Source organism: Parasteatoda tepidariorum, chromosome 5 (genome assembly GCF_982258835.1).
Source record: "Parasteatoda tepidariorum strain Cologne lab strain chromosome 5, Ptep-v5.0, whole genome shotgun sequence".
NCBI classification, from domain to species: domain Eukaryota; kingdom Metazoa; phylum Arthropoda; class Arachnida; order Araneae; family Theridiidae; genus Parasteatoda; species Parasteatoda tepidariorum.
This window is the reverse complement of record NC_141759.1, coordinates 19,200,347-19,218,109: the sequence shown is the minus strand read 5'-3', so window position 1 is coordinate 19,218,109 and position 17,763 is coordinate 19,200,347.

Here is a 17,763-nt window from a genome sequence, read left to right as displayed (position 1 = left end):
CAAAATTTCCACCTGCATGCCTGATGCATGGTAGACTCCCCTACGAAAATCCCTTAAATGAAAAAGTCTATCCACCTGTTGAAGAAGCTAAAAAAATAGTAATTCAAAGAACTAGAGAATATCATGAAAGAAATAAAATTTATTATGATTCTAGATTTTTAGATATAGACTTTAAAAATGATGAATTAGTTCTGTTTGAAGAATTTACTTATCCTAATACGAGGAAGTTGTCACCTCCTTTTAGTGGACCGTATAAAATTCTTCAAAAAATTTCAGAAGTTAATTATTAAATAAATAAAAAGAATATTTTGAGTAAACAAAATTTTGAAATAGTACATATTTCAAAGCTTAGGAAATATCACAGCCCACAAATGTTAAAATTAAATCATGAATAGTCACCAACAGAAAATTTTTACTTTCTTCAAGGGAAGAAGTAACCCCTATATTTTTGAGAGATCCGAATCGCGTTGTGTGGAGATGTTTACCTCAGCATCAGTTGGGAGTGAGGGCGAAGTAACATGAATTTTTTTTTTCTCAACACAGTGTGAAAAAACTCTCTAAACTATTTTTGTTTTATCCAGTCTGGATCTCTCAATTACACAGTGCTTCATGAAATTCTTTTTTCTTCCATTTTAACGGGGAATACAGAATTTCATCAAGTAAAAAACCCCATTAACCACACAGAATCTTAAATTCTGATTAAATGACACTTGTTGTCCAGGTCGTTTTGCATAAAAATTTTGTATATTTTTGTGTGAAAATTTTTGAAAAGTTTTTTAGAATAATTATATAAAATGTTTAAATTTTTCTTTCTGTTTAGTTCACTAAATAGATAAATTGTATTATTATGTTTTTATTGTTGTTGCTGTAAATAATATTTTTCACATATTGGAAAAAGGTTATTTATAGTAGGAAAGAGGACAGTCATACCTACTTAAACTTTAAAAATTCATAGTATTCAAAATTTTATTATTATTATTTTTGGCTTACCAAAAAATTTTTTGGGGGGGGGGATGTAATACAAAAATTAAATACTTTTGTATTAATAAAAGCATTAAAACTTCATTCCTTTCCATAAAATATCTTTAGTAAAGGATAAGGGTAGAAATTCTATTTTGGGACTTCAAGGCTAAAAACATGCCAATGAATAATAATTAGATTTATACTTCAAAAGAGAAGTAATTTTAAGATCTTTCACTTCCATATAAGGAAAGATTAAACGATTTGCTTTGAGTAATAAATAAGTTTGATGAGGCGTAGGAATACAAAAAAGGCAATAATGACTGACCACTTTACAACTTGTAATCATCCTATAAAACGCAGAGCGCTAGTTTCTGCGTGGCTTTTTGTTGTTTATCATGCTTTAACTAAAATCCGTCTGCTTAGACGGGACATGGGTCTCCACCCATCGCCAGCGGGAGGAGGTAAAAATGTGTATGCTTTCACCATAGCTTATTAATTAACAGATAATGCACAACTGGACTCTTTAATCATGCTTTTTTCACGCAATTAACTATAAAATATCGGTGTGGATACACCGCATATTATATATATATATATATATATATATATATATATATATATATATATATATATATATATATATATATATATATATATATATATACTAGGTTCCCACACTAAGCATTAACCATTTAAAATTGCGTCCAAAAAATATAAGCCTGAAACCGTAAAATAGCTTTCTATGGGGAAGACTTTCAAAAACTTGCGAATACTTTTGATATTTGGCTAATTTACTGGATAATAATTTGCATATATCTGTTCGAGCCCATTGCTGCTCTTTTTGCAAAATATTTTTCAGAATGGTAGACAAAACCATAGCTTTTAGTACATTTGTTAATTTTGTCAATCTTTTAAAAAGTCTTACCACAAGAGAACTTGAACAAAGTGGAGTTGCATATGAGCTTTAACCCCTTGGGGACGGGTGATTCTTGAAAGCATTCGTACAAAATCAGGATCAGGATGTAATTAAATAAAAAGCGGTAACTTAAATGTAGTCGTTTCTAATTTGACAGACTTACTTTGCTGTTACTTTAATTATTGTTAGTTTAATCATATATATAATCAATGTTAATTCAAAGTATAACTAAATAGTTTTATTTTGAACAAAGTAATGGTGAATTAAATAAATCAAACAATTATAACTCCGCCCACAAATAAACTGCTAAAGAAATACTTTGATTACCAGTTTTATATTTTACCCTGGTTGATACGGTTTTATGGTGTCACGTATTTGTGACAGTCGGCGCGAAAGGGTTAAAATCATTTATACGTTGTATTGTAAAAAATAAGTTGAAAAGAATCAAAATAACACATTAAAACATGAGCTTAGCTACCTCTATATATTTCTATCGTTCGTTCGTTGTAGTCGAACTGGACGTCTGAGGCCTTACGGCCCTTTTCCCATTCATCCTGAAATTAAACTAAGAAACATACGTGACAAAATTAAAGTTTGGGGAGCAAATGGAGTTCATGAGAAAAGAAAAAAGGCACTTTGCCATTATTAGGCAATAACAAAATTAAAAGCAATAAAAATGAACATGGTAAAATTAAAGTACAATGGGAAAATAAACACAAATGAATATTTACAGTTTGGAAATAGATGCAAAAGGGGGGCTAATTAAAGGAGTGTGAGGATGTGTGTAAGTAAGCGTGGCTCTGTTAAAGTAGAGACTCGGCCGTCCAGGTAATTACCACTCGTGCCGGGTAGCTCTCTACACTTAAGTTACAGTGATTAGCTTACCTCTAATCAGACCCCGAACTACATATTTCTACAGTGAATGCATTTTCGTATAAAGAAGTTTTTCCAAGTGTTGACCTGGTAATTTTATTTATCGAAATTAATTTGAAAACTCTTCAAACGTTAAGTCGTTATGATTTTCTTACTTTCTTTTTTTTTTTTTTTTTAAGAAAAGGTACGCGTTACTTCGTAAAGGTTACGTCCTGACATGGTATTTATCCAACGCCTCTTACTACTTAAAGCCTCCACACAGTTTTTTATAGGTAGTCCGATCAAACCAATATGAAGCTAAATCAGTTTATGAAAGAGCCTTTTAATAGAAAATCTAGTAAATATAAGAGAGTGGTAGCAAATATAAGTCTAAGAATTTTTTTAATTTATGAATATGATTGGTTTGTCTTATTCACTTGTCTACCACTACAGATTCAACTCTCAAATATATATGAAACATTTCATTCAGACTACTTTAGACTGGAATATGGGTTACATGCGCACAACCTCAGAGATTCCAACTGCTCCGGACACGCCAGAGTAATTAAAACAACGGTAAATAACTACAATGTAAATTTTGCAAGTATTTGATAATTTTTGATTGGTTTTTAAGTGGTACAGTATCACATATTATACTAAAAAGTGGTGAATAATATAAACCTACGAATTATTTAGAAATAGTGGTGGCTAGAAATCTGCTAAACTGAATTTATTAAGCCAATTGATAAACTACCACTTTAAAATATATATTTGTTGACCGGAGCAAGTTGCCATCTCTGCAACCGGTTCATTTTTTAAATAGTCTGCGCGGACTACTTATAAGAAACCGTGTGGAGGCTTTCTGTAGGAGGAGGTGATGTGACGGAAGCGAACATCAGAAGCGAAAGTTAACAGTGTTTATGTACTTTTCGACTGAGTATTTCTATTTTTCGAATTCTCGCAATCTTTGTTGATGTCTTCCTGTATTTTTAACTCTTTAATCAAAATGAAATATTTCTTTTTAATATCAACAAAGCTAAATCAGTGCCAAATTTATATTTTTACCCTATTTGTTACAGCTGAAAATCGTAGAAGAGTGAAATTCTAAATCTTATAACAAGGCATTCATAACTGAAAATATTGCCACAGACAATTAGCAGTCTTTTTCTGATTGGATGTAGTACAAAACAAGAAGTGTTCTCTCATACCTGCCAACCCTTCCGGAAGATTTTATTTTCATATTTAAAGTGGTAGTAATTATATACTATTTTTTCTTTTATAAACTTAATTTTTAAATGATTTTGATCACCACTATTCTTACAAAAATTAAGCACATATATTAATATGCGTTACTACCATGGTAGTCAACTTAAGTTTTCTCAAATGCAACGTATTTGTTTGCTTAAAATTAAAGTTTTAATTCCATTTTAATACCACTGGGAAAAATGATAATGAAAGGGATTAAAAGTTGGCAGGTATGGTTCTCTGATTAATCTACATATCGTGCAAAGTTTCTTTTCCTTTTGATTATCATTCATATAGTACGGACACTATCAGCGGTCGAGGGAAAGATAAGAACTAGCAGAAGACCCATCAGTTTTTCACCAGCAATTATCATTTTAATAAACTATATGCCTTCCACGCTAGGGTATTTGCGCAGAAAGCTCTGTAACATAAAATTTAATACTAACAAATTTAATGCTATGATAAAAAAGTTTTAGAAAATTTTTATAAAATTTCAAGTAGTTTAATACTGGTAGATAAAAAAATAAAAAAATTTAAGTTGAATTTTTATTGATGCTTTTTTTTTTAGTAAGATAAAATATCAACGCAAGAAAAACACAGTGAATTGCTTCAATGGTTTAGGACTCACACTGATGGCCAGAATTTTAATAAATTTACGATATTTCATTGTACTATTTTGGTTGTTTGTGCCTATATAAAGGTAATTTTACGAAAAGTTCTATCATTTCTAAAGATTTTAACCTTGCGGACAATATTTATTTGAAAATTAAATTTTATCACTTTGATCGCCGTTTAACCTGAGATCTTGATTACCAAATGCAAGCCGTCCGCACTGCAGAGTAAAGCTTGGAAGAGAAAGTAGGCGTTACTATCTAAATTATATGAACTTTTCGTGTAGTAGACGATTAACTCTCTCAAGGAAATGACCGCAAGTGTATATATAAGCACACATAAACATTATCATAAATTTACTTTTATAAATACTCCTCCTTCCCAAAATAGGTCATCTATCATTACACTTCATCTTCCTTTATATAATGTTGACTTCTTGCATGTCTTGCAGATTAATTTTAATTCATGTGTAACTGCCCTTCGATTAGTAGAAATAAAATCTTAGCATGAAGTAGAATAATTTTCTTATAGATTGTGAGTCCCCAAAATTCGATTATATATTTTATTTTAAGATCACTGGAATGTTTCTTCACACGAATGTCGCATGACCCCAAACCCGGGAAAAAACTTTTCTTGTTGCATATAACAGAGGGAAAAAAGACTGAATTCTTCTTCTTTAGTTATTAACTGCTTCAATTTAATAGCAATAACAAAAAAAGCTACACAAAGAAAAATAAATTTGTTTTACTGAAAATTTTAACAGATTTTTTAGAATTTTTTATTGATTGTGATGCCTCGAAATCTATTATTAATTTTACTTTAAGACCATTTGAATGTTTCTCAAGCTCGACCTTTCAGCCCCCCCCCCCGAAAAAACATTCGTACTGCATACAACAGGGGGGGGGGAGAGCTTTCCATTATTTTTTAGTTAGTAACTGATTTAATAAAAAAGACTATATGCAGAAATTAAAATTTTTATTATTGAAAAAATTTTTATTAAATATTTATGTAATGATAATTATTGAAATATGTCTTACCCTTGCAATTTCTGTGTATTTTAAGCATTTAATAGGGACATGAAATATGATTTTATAATTATGTGGTTCTTAAAAAAACACATTTCTGAACCACTGATAAATAATTTAGTTTTCCTTTCCACTCTCATTTTAGCAAAACGATGAAGTGGAAAGAATGTAATATTTTTAAAAGAGTATTAACAATTTAGAATAAAGTTTAACTATTGCTTATTTTCCTTTATAAGCGATATTTTTAAATTTAAGGTCATACGTTTTTATCATAATTTAATTTAAAGCAACAAATTACAAAATTTAAAGTTTTAAGAAGAAAATTTTAAATTACCAACTTCTTTTAAGTGTGATTGCTCCGTAATTGTAGTTGTGTTTGTCCTGTCGCTTGGTGCTACGATTCTACTAGGCTGTTTGTGTTGCACTTTCTAAAACCTGATTGTTTAATTGCCAATTCGAATACCCATGACATCCATCATTCAGACAATTCCCATGAAATAATCGTCTAAGAACATCTCCTAATAATTGGGTTTTGGTGAAAGTGTCCAAATAAAAGAATAGAGCGATTCGTTATAGTTTTGGTTTTTCCACCATCACATGTTTACAGTTAATTATAATTCGTCAAACGTTTGATTACTGGCCTGATGGTCTCCTTCGCCTTCAGTGAGCCCTCGACGATATGAAGCGACAGTTCCGATTACAGCGTTTTTCAACTATATCACACAGTTTCCGGGCAAAACGGTTTCAACCACACTTTCTGCATAAAATAAGGAATAAAAAATAATTGGTGGAGCCAGAAAATCCCCTTAAAAAACAAATGCATTTTCAATAATACTCTTTCATTCGTGGGGATGGGTGTGAAAGAAACTTTAACTATAGAATATATAATAGCATTTATTTGAGACTGATGTATTTCCAGAATAAATCAAAGGAATCACTTTTAGATTTTAAGTGGTAACAATATCCTCACTTTCTTTTCTTTTTAATCTTGGTTCAACAAAATAGTCTTACGATATTGTTGACCACTTTAAATGCAAAAAAAGTTCATATAAATTATTCAAAGAAATATTTAAAAAAATATAGCAATATTTTTTGAAATATCGTTTTCGAATTAAATATAACTCTTGCTTGAATAATAACAAAAATCAAGTATTGCTTTGTTACCACTTCAATGAATCTTAATCAGAATGAGTTAAAACAATACCACTGTATTTAAGGTAACTATCAACACAGTGCTTGGCACAACAATACCAGTAGAACCGACTTCTACAGTAAAGCATCATGGCTTCACAGATGATTTCAGTGACCCCCCCCTTCTTACACAATGGAGTAATATTTGAAATAATTTAAACTGTTCCAGCAAAATTAATTTTTATTCTATTGAGCTGAAAATTTAGTACTATATACTTAGGAATATTTTTAACACTATGTTGCAAAAAAAATTTTCTTTTTCAATTTCATTAGCAATATTATATTTATATATGATCTTTTATTACAATCTGATGATTTTTTTTCTCTCCAAAAATGCTAGTTCTTCACTGTTCGTTTACTGTTATTTGTTTCTTTAGTAGGAAATAGAAAAAATACTCCCAACAACTCGTTTATATTACTTAATATATAGCATTTGGAATGAATTCGTTATTTTAAAAAAGTTTCGGAGTCGACGACAAACAAAAAAGAACAATGGAACTCAAGTTTTTAAATATCTTTTTGAAATTATATAAATAAGTGGCTTTTAACAATATAAACATGTATTGAAAGTTTCTAACCAATCTCTTCAAAATTTCCGAACAATTTTGAAAATCTTTCTTCACTTTTCTCAGTTAGACCTCACAGTGCTCATGTATACAGACTGCTACATTTTTCTTCGCTAGCAGTGAAAATAAGAAGCTTAATCTTGTCTTCTAGGTTCAATAAGCTGCGCAGAAAGCTTCAACAAGGGTATGCTATGCTGTATAATGATTTTTCTTAATGCTTTAATGTGATGCTTAATGATTTGCTGTGGTATCTGCCATTTGGCCCTTGCCACTTCAACTAAGTTAGGCGCCATATAGGCGACGGAAGAATAAAGCCTGATTAAAAGGAGATGAAATTTCTTCTAAGTTAGTGGAAATATGAAAATGTTGATTGGAGTTGGTTCTCGTTAACATTATTGAGTTGAATTAGTCCTGTTGTGGAGAGATTGTAGAAGTCCTACGACCTCCTCATCTTACAGCAATTCTCGGAGCTCCTTGACTAAGGAGACGAGGCGATGAACTGAGTTGGTAGGAGATGACTTGGTTCTTTGGCTGTTTCTACTGGCGCGGGCCTCGCACCCAGAGAAATTTGAGGTGTTTTCCTTCGAACAGTTGCAGCACTTGGCGGGGATATCTCTGCTTTTCTTGCACTCATAACAAGGGTGCCTTCATACATCTTGGAGAGAAGTTGCAAGTCCGTTGTAGGTGGCCACAGCGCTGACATCCATAACACTGTTGCGGTCGCCACGGAATCGCTCAGTTCTAATCGGGTGCTGCCCGATATTCTCGTTGGTGAATATCGTCTCGGCATTGGTTATCTCAGGAGTGACGACAAGGTAGAGTGGGAGTGGCCTATAGGCCCCTCCCACTCTCTTCTTGAACTGGACTAATTTGGTGATTTCGATTACCTTTTTTTCCTAATTCACAGGAAATATCGTCAGTATTGTAATAATCTGGAAGGCCTCGGAAGAGGAACTTGGCACTCTTAACTGGAGTGGTTATTCACTCTACCCCCCCCCCCGCCCCACCAGAAAAGAAAGTTTCTTGTAGCATACAAAAAAAGAGAAAAGTTTATAATTCTTTACTTAGTTTCGAGTTTAATAAAAAATCTAAACATAGATATTAAATATTGCTTTAGTGAAATCATTTTTTTTAAATTTCTAATGTGCGAGTTATTTTTAGCATTTTTAATAAGGATAGGAAACAATATAGTATTGAATGCTGTTTAAATGACACCACATTTGAGTCTGCATTGAGAAACTGCAGAGTTTCATATTATGCGTCATACAAGTCAGTCTATAAAAGAAATAGTTAAATCGTTTTATAATCATTTATAGCTGTGAAATAAAGAAACGACCCTATATTTAAAAATTTTGTGGATAGAAAAATCGGTAGATATTAATTTTATATTAATATCCAAAATAGGCATTTTAATTTTAGAGTATACTTCTAACGCTCTTTATAAGTAATCTAGAAAGAGTTAAAAAATTGTTAAAGAGCAGAGGAAAAGAAATCATTACAATTAAGGTATCGATAATTCGTAATTAGCAAGTTTAATAATTTGAATTCATTGCTAATACAAAATTAAATAAAACTGTTTATAAGTTTTAAATGCGAACAAAGAAACTTTTTTTTTTACAAAAAAAAAAATTTTTCTCAGTGGAAAAATTCTTTTATTTTGGTTCTTTGTTTTGCGTTTTTTCTTTCTTTTGGTTCTTTATTACTTACCTTTATTGTAAGAATTAATAAAATGCCTATAATGAGTAAACGAGTTTTTAGGATGTAAAAAAATGTTCGTAGAGATATTTTCCTCCACAAATCTAGGTATGTTCATCCTGGTAATTCTCTTGTTTCCTTTTTCTAGCTATATCAAACTTGATCCTTAGTTCAACAGTAAGTCAAAAATTTCACAGCCTTTTTTCCCGCAAGAGCTGAATATATTTTAAGCGTTCGTAATTTTTTACGGAAAGAGTTGTTTATTGAATTACATTAGTTTTCTCTGCTATAAAAACAAATTGGAATTTTTATAAAGAGTTCTAACTTTCTCTTTCATGGTCAGGGAAGTATTTCAGTTCTAAGCCGATTGCTAATTCAAATGTCGAAGGATTTGAATCGAAATAATTGACATTTGAACAAATAATTACGAGTTATTGAAGTGGGTCTGCCAGTACGTGATAGATTTTCTACCAAAAAAAGAAGAAGAAAAAATAGCGTGCTTGAATGAAATAAGGATAAGCAATGGAAATAAAACTGTCTGTTGAAAAAGAAATAGTTTTCTTAAGTTAGGACATTTGTATAATTTCTTTGCTCTATTTAAGATTATTCAGCGTGGCACCCTCTTTTAGAAAATGAATTAAAACTTCTTTTCTGTCACTCTTAGGGGTAAAATGTTATCCTGGTTGTTGTGCCTTTGCAATATATCGTATGACCTTCATGACGATGTACCGGTTAAAGAAAACTAATGGAAGAATAACATTTTATTAATACAGGGTGGCAAAATTCCTATGCTTAATAAGATTTTTTCCTCAACTGATAGCAAATTTAGTGAACCAGTTAATGATTGCAGAAATGCCAACTGCTCCGGACACGACAAAATAATTAAAAAAACGGTACAAAACTGCAAAGTAATTTTTGCAAACATTTGACTAATTTTGTCTGCTTTTTAAAAGGCATAGCCTGACATAGGTACCACCTATATTAAAATTGAAACTGAGTACCAGTCGCAGGCTGCGGCTTTTGCTCATCCATCTGAGTGAGTTATGATAAAAATTACGTAAGAACGTATCACTGAAAATAACGAGAGGGGGTTGGGGGTTAGCCCTAAGTCCCGGAGACATAGGTACTAGTCCTAGTGTTCTGATTTTATTGGGCACCTGGGAGACATAGGTACTATAAAGTGGTGAATTATACAAGCCTAAAAACTATTTAGAAATAGTGGTGGATAAAAATCTACTAAATTGAATTTATTAAACCAAAAATCACAATTCATAAACTACCACTTTAAAATATATATTTGCTGTCCCGAGCAAGTTGGCATCTCTGTGATTGTTCTTTAGTAAATTTTATTTCAAGTTATTTTTCTCACCTCCACACGAAGACTACTCAAAAGTTCTTAAAAAACAGTCTTCTCGACGCGACTCTATCGTAAAAAAGCTTCTAAAAAGACTGATCTATAAAATATTTTGCTGAAGGCGAGGATGTTAAAATCTCTAACCATTGGTGTTTTGTTCCTATTTTAAGAAAACACTTTAAATAGCAAATTTAGTTTTAACTCTTTAAAGATGAATTTCTGGTCCAGAATTCCGATTTCTTAACCACATTTTTAACGTTCCCTATTTCTGTTAAATGAAAGAATAAGTTATATTTTCTAACCATAAGTTATATGTTATATTATTAGGTTATTATTATTATTATGTTATAAGTTATATTATTAGGCCATGGTGTTATTTCGTCAATTTTCAGCAACATTTTGCATTTTCTTAGCCCGAAATGATAATAAATTAACATTTTGTTGATGGCGAAGTGGTTAGTATGCAGCAATACCGATAGACGGTAGTAGATCGTCTCAATACTGTGTAATCTAAAATAGACAAGATCGAAAATTAATGATTGTGTATAAATTTAGCTAACGTTAAAGCAAAAAACAATCTATGTATAAATGTCATTTTATTTTCTTCAAAAAACTGGGAGCCATTTGAAAGGAAAAATACAAGGTATAACAAAACTTTACAATTGTCCGCAAAAAATGGAAATTTTTTTTAAAATTTTTTATTTAGTTAGTTACAACTATATTTATATCAATTTTCTAAACATTTTCAAAATGACATGAAAATCGATTGAATATTTTATTTATTATTGAAGTTATACTTCTTATGCGACTTCCAATATGGTTGCGTTAAACGTTTAACGCTACGTTTGTATTGGTCGGGAAATCACGTGGTAGGAGCCAGTTTTCCATCATTCATTTCCATATTATTTTGGTTCTCACTAGCATAAAAATAATAAAAGTCATAAAAGTATTGTTTTTCTATAAATATTTTTGAAGTTATACTTCTTATGCGACTTCCAACAAGGTTGCATTAAACGTTTAACGCTAAATTTTTATTGGCCGGGAAATCACGTGGTAGGATTCAGTTTTCCCTCATTCATTTCCATATTGTTCTGGTTCTCACTAGCATAAAAATAATAAAAGTCATAAAAGTATTGTTTTTCTATAAATATTTTTTTTAGTTTGTTTTGATACACATATAATTTAATAGGGTAGTATTTTTTATTTTCAAATTTAGTGGATAACAATTTTAAAAAATGAGTGAAAACAATCCCACGGACAATGCGACGGATTTAAGGTTATGTCAAGGTACGTCTCATGTGAATATCAATTGATTGTTAGGTTTTCTCTTCTGAAATTAAATTATGACGCATTTACATATATTATTAATACAAATACATTTTCCCGGGTGAGACGATGAGGCAACCACAAGCACTTCCACTGGTTCAAGAGGTCCAGGAGGGAAAAATGCTCAATATTACCGTGATTACATAGCACGGAAGCGAGCGGAGCAGGAAAAAGAGTCGTTGAATAGAACTAGTGATCCTTCTACGACTGTTGATTCTTCTACGACTGTTGATTCTTCTACAATTAACGTCGCAGGTTGCGAAGTTTAACTTCTTCCGAGCGGAGGGACTCCACGCACTATTTTTTTTTTTTAGTTTGATTTGATACACATATAATTTAATAGGATAGTATTTTTTATTTTCAAATTTAGTGGATAACAATTGTAGAAAAATGAGTGAAAACAATCCCACGGACCATGCGGCGAATTTAAGGTTATATCAAGGTACGTCTCTTGTGAATATCAATTGATTGTTAGGTTTTCTCCTTTGAAATTATATTATGACGCATTCGCATACATTATTAATACAAATACATTTTCCATGGCTAGACGATGAGGCAACCACAAGCACTTCCACTTAGAGCCCCCGAATTAGATATATTAGATGATAGTATAGTAGCCTTACTTCCACTGGTTCAAGAGGTCCACGAGGGAAAAACGCACAATATTACCGTTATTACAGAGCACGGAAGCGAGCGGAGCAGGAAAAAGAGTCGTTGAATGGAACTAGTGATACTTCTACTACTGCTGATTCTTCTACAATTAACGTCGCAGGTTACGAAGTTTAACTTCTTCCGCGCGGAGGGACTCCACACACTATTTTTTTTCCCTTGCGATCCGAATACCAAACCAAAATTTCCGAATTTCAGGAAATTTCGTGTAATCTTATTAAACCGTTTTTCGTCGGTCTTTTTTAGCACTTTTAATCAGTCGGTGATGTGTGAACCATGTAGGCTTTTGATGGCAATTTTGGTAAAATCAAATAATGTATTGCCAATACGAAAACCCATGTCATACCTCATAGTGGCAATTTTCATGAAACAGTTGTTGAAGAACATCGTATCACATAATATTACACCAGAAAATGTAGTCCAACTAACAAAACGAATCAAAGAAGAGGTAGTAAATATAACTCTATTCCTTGTAATACTTAAAAAGAATGAACAAAATCGAATTCTTAGACAAAATTACCATCGAAAATTATAGAGGAAGGGGCAAGGCGTCACAATATCATTCATTCCAAGCACCAAGCCGGAAGCAATCAAGAAACTCGTTAAGGGAAGTGTGGGAAAAAAGCTGAGGAACCTGTAAGATGTACGAACTGAGATAGTGAACACACCGCAAGTTATAAAAAATGTCCAGTTTATATAGCTTGCGCCCTTCTTTATAGTTCGTTCACCAGAAGCTGCCACTTGGTTCCTCTGATTTTCATCTTAGACAATGTCAACCTTTATTTATCAAAAGATACCTCAAGTTAACATCTCTTATATACTAGTGATTCGGTATTTAATATTTATAGTGGTAGTTACGCCACATTACTCCCCTTCCAGAATTTTACCTGTGATAGAATTCGATGAAAAGATACCACTAGTTGATTAATGATGTTTTATTTATTAACTTCAATTTTTTGCTCATTACATTTATTTTTTTTCTTCCAAGCATTTCGCTCGTTATTTTTTTTTATAGCTTTTTCGCTATTTTTTTCCAACATTTTTTTTATAGCTTTTCGCTATTATTATTCTTTTTTCTAGCATTTCGCACATATTTTATTAACCGGGAGACTTTATTTACACTTCACCGGATTTCTTTCTTTTTTTTTTCTTTGAGCAGTATATATTTTGTTTAAGCAAATCAACTGTTTAATGTGGATTCATCCATCAATATTGACAATTTCTTATCACGTCCGGGTCACCAATGAGGGGAATTTTATCTTAGATTATGTCAACCTTCATTTATCAAAAGGTACCTCATGATAGAATCAAGTTAACATCTCTTATATACTAGTGATTCGGTATTTAATATTTATAGTGGTAGTTACGCCACACCTCCTCGGAAGAGGAGTTCATTTCAGCACGGAGTAAGATCAGAAATGTCTCCGCTCCTGGGGCCCTATTACCAACTCATCGAAATTTATTCCGCTCGGAAACGATTCCGATCGGAAACTAGCTTTCATCGGATTGCCAATTTCGTAAAACCCACTGTGCCGTAATATGAGCATATCGGAATCCGGAATCGAAATCTCCATTCCACACGATTCTGGTGAAATTGAAGTTTGTAGGCGGAGCTAACTTTGACCAATTAGGAAATTACTATAATTCTAATTTGTTAATCTGGCAACGATATGTTTGTCTTCTCTACTTCTATGCGAGTTAAAATCGCATTAACTTAGAACTGAAAGCTTAAAAATTCATACGTTTTACTTTAAAAAATGGCTTCCCGTACAAAAATCAATATACGCCAGTGATTTCCACCACTGAATGCAATTAGAATAAATATCCAGAAGGAAAATCCAGATTGTCTATAATTATTTTCATTGCAAGCAATTTTGGGATTAATTAAAACCGAAGGAAGGATATTTGCTTATTCAACCATAGTTACTAGTTTGGAGCGTCTAGTTCTATTATAATGCAACTGTAAATTTGTTAAATTTTCCTATGAGAATTAAAATTAAAAATCTTTTTCATCAAAATAATTATTTGTAGCATTTATTATGAAGAAATCTGCCAAATCAGTTCTTAACGTCTGCAAAAGACTATCTACCCTGCCCTCAATCAAATGCTCTTCAATTTCTTTTGTTTTAGCAAGGAAGAAAGATAAAATAACTCATAATTTATGTAAATATTTAATCATTTCTGACTTTATGTTTGTTTTTTTTTAATTTTTATTGTATTATTTTTTCTTTAAAGAAAACAATCATATTTCGCGTTACGCGTAGAGGGAAACCACGAAAATATCGTTCAGATTGCTTGACGCTTAAACAGTTCCAGCTCAATGTTCAGGAATCGTAATGAATTTTTTTCATATAATGGATCATTTTTTTGCATCTTTGACAGACAGCCAATTATATTTGTGTTTATAATGAGATGCTCTTTATATTTTTCGTATTTATATTTTTAACTCATCCTAAAAATCAAAGTAACTCGCAATTTAAGTATCGGCGAAAAACAATGTTTATAAAAGTTATAAAAATAATTATTTTAACCATGATTAAGTTGAAATTAAAATTATGAAATTTTGCGTTAAACGCAAAGAAAAACCACGAAAATGTTTTTCAGATTGCTTGGCGGTAATAGAATTTCAACTACATTATCTCAATGAAATTATTTTTTATAAGCAATCATTTTTTATTATTAATCAGGGCCAGCCGTTGTGACTCAGAAGATCTGGAGTCTCCTTGAGGTCCGGCAAACCGTGGGAGGTTTTCGTGGTTTTCCGCTCCATGAATGAGGGTTAGTTCCAACCAAAAGTTCTCCACGGAGGCAAATTTCACTCAATACTTGATACAAAACTCTCCTTGTCTTCTGGGTTGGATTTAAAAATACAAGACTACGGAAATGAATGCGGAATTAGTATTCGTAAACACAAAATTAGGTCGGCTGTTCGACGACAGTTATAAAATTATGAAATCGATAAGTTATCATCTTTCTGAATATAACGAAAAGCTCTTCTTTTTAACTCAATCCGTAAAACAAAATAAGCCGCAATTTAAGTATTCAAATACAATTATATTTATGAAAGCTATAAAAATATCCTATTTTAAATAAAATTAAATTAAAATTATCAAATTTTGTGTTACACGCTAAGAAAAGCTACAAAAATGTTTTTCAGATTGGCTTTAATCGGTAGTAATGACAGAAAACAGCGCCATTTGATCACTAAAATAAACAAACTCCTATCGGAATTTAGATTTCGCTTGCTCTAAACCTGCCGGAATCGGATTCGTAATTATTTCGCATCGGAATTTAGTTTCGAGTGGAATCAAGAGCTCGATTTCAATCAAGATTTATGACGAAGATTATGGAATCAAGATTATGGAATCAAGATTTATGACGTCACGAGAGCTTCATTTCGATCGGAATCAGATTCCGTGAAGCTGGTAATAGGGCCCCAGAAATTGAGACAACCCTTAATGCACGCCAAACTGTAGTATACATCAGGGGGGTGGTAATCTTCAACTTGATCTCACTCACATCACAATACTCTGCAGAGAGTAGAGTGAGCAAGCGTTAATAAATGATCCTTAATTTAAAAAAACACCCATTTAAAAAAACATCTGTGTTTTTCCGAACAATATTAGTGTTAAATTTAAAATCTCCACTACCGAATTATTTTATTTTATAACCGTCGTTGAACAGCCGACCCAATTTCATGGGTTTACGACTACTAACGTTCAACTCCGTAGCCTTGTAATTTTGAACCAATCCAGAAGACAAGGAAACTCCTGGATCAGTACCCCGAGAGGTATTGATTTGTTGTGGGAACATGGAGGACTTTGAGACTCGACAGATTTAACGTGCATCAGTCACCATTTACTACACGGGGAGTCTTCGGCCGGCGAGGATCGAACCCACGACCTCTTGGATATGGGCCCAGCGCCCTACCGACCAGGCTATCCCGGCCCCCACACCCGAATTAGGAAAGATCAAGTATTTGTATAGACCAGTGGCTCCCAACCTTTTGTGGACCATCGCCCCCTTCTTGAGGTTGACTGACACTCATCGCCCATTTCTCTTTTTGCTCAAAAACCATTTATTGCTGCTTGTGAGTAACCAAACGCTAAGTTATATTTGATTTTAATTTAAATTGTAATGCAAATAAGGAGGCAATTTTATCCTGCCATTTTCATTCATTAAAAAATATTATGCATCTTTTTTTTCAAAAAGAAATGATATTTAAAACGGAATAATCAAAACAAAAGCACATTTTTTAAAATTCATATTTTAATGTAATGAAAAAAAAAAATTAAAACGTTAGCAACTAAAAATTGAAGAGTGAGAAATTACATTTTTGCCACTTCAATGACTGCCCTGTGCTTGGTGTATTTCAGTTAAAGCTTGAATGTCAGGTTTTATGTTCATCAGTTTTAAACGCAGGTCTCCTTTGAAGCAAATGTTCAACCTATTTTTTTGCTTTGTGAGGAGCTGGACGACAGAACTAAATCCTCTCTCCACTGAATATGTTGACAGTAACGAGATGAGAAGCGGCTCAGTTAGGGACCGAACCCACGAACTCTTGGACATGGGCCCGGCACCCCACTGACCAGGCTATCCCGGCCTAGTAGCGACAATTAAATTTTACATAGATTAACTAGCAGCGTTACATTACAGCCTCAAAGAATGGACATCGACAATAACAGTACAATATAAAATAGCTAGACACGTCACAGGTATTTATTTTATTTTTTTTACCATTTATAATTTTTTTTTTTAAATATTACACTTAACATAAATGGCCATCACGGGTAGCTGAAAAGCTCCGGACTCACTGTCTGTCCCCAGGGAAAAGGAGCAGGGTCAGTGGTGAGGCGTGTGAGGTGATCAATCACGTTGGCTGCTATTGTGATCCAGTCGGTGGTTGATTGTGCGGTATGTATGTTTTGTTTATGTTGTGTTGCGTGTTTTACCTATTTTTCTTATGAGTAGTAGTTGAGACAGTGCTTTGACGGATCATGATATAGATTACTGTTTTATTGTGTGCGCGTTTATCGACAGTTAAGCCATCTCTTGTTTGTGTGGATCGAGCTTGTGTGTGTTTTTTTTTTATTATTTTTTTTTTTATTAGCCTCACGGACAACAGCTTGTGTTGACTGACTGCCTGCCAAATGTTTGCTGGTCAGGGGTGGGGCTAGAGTGTGTTTTTATGCTGCAGCAATGGTTTGCCTGGAGCCCTGACACCTCAACATCGTATTTGCTGCCAGTATTTTTACAAAGTTATTATAAGGTTTATGACATATTGTCTGTGATGTTCCTGGTTATGGCTAGAATATTTATTTGTTTTTGCATAATATGCTTGTTTTTGAA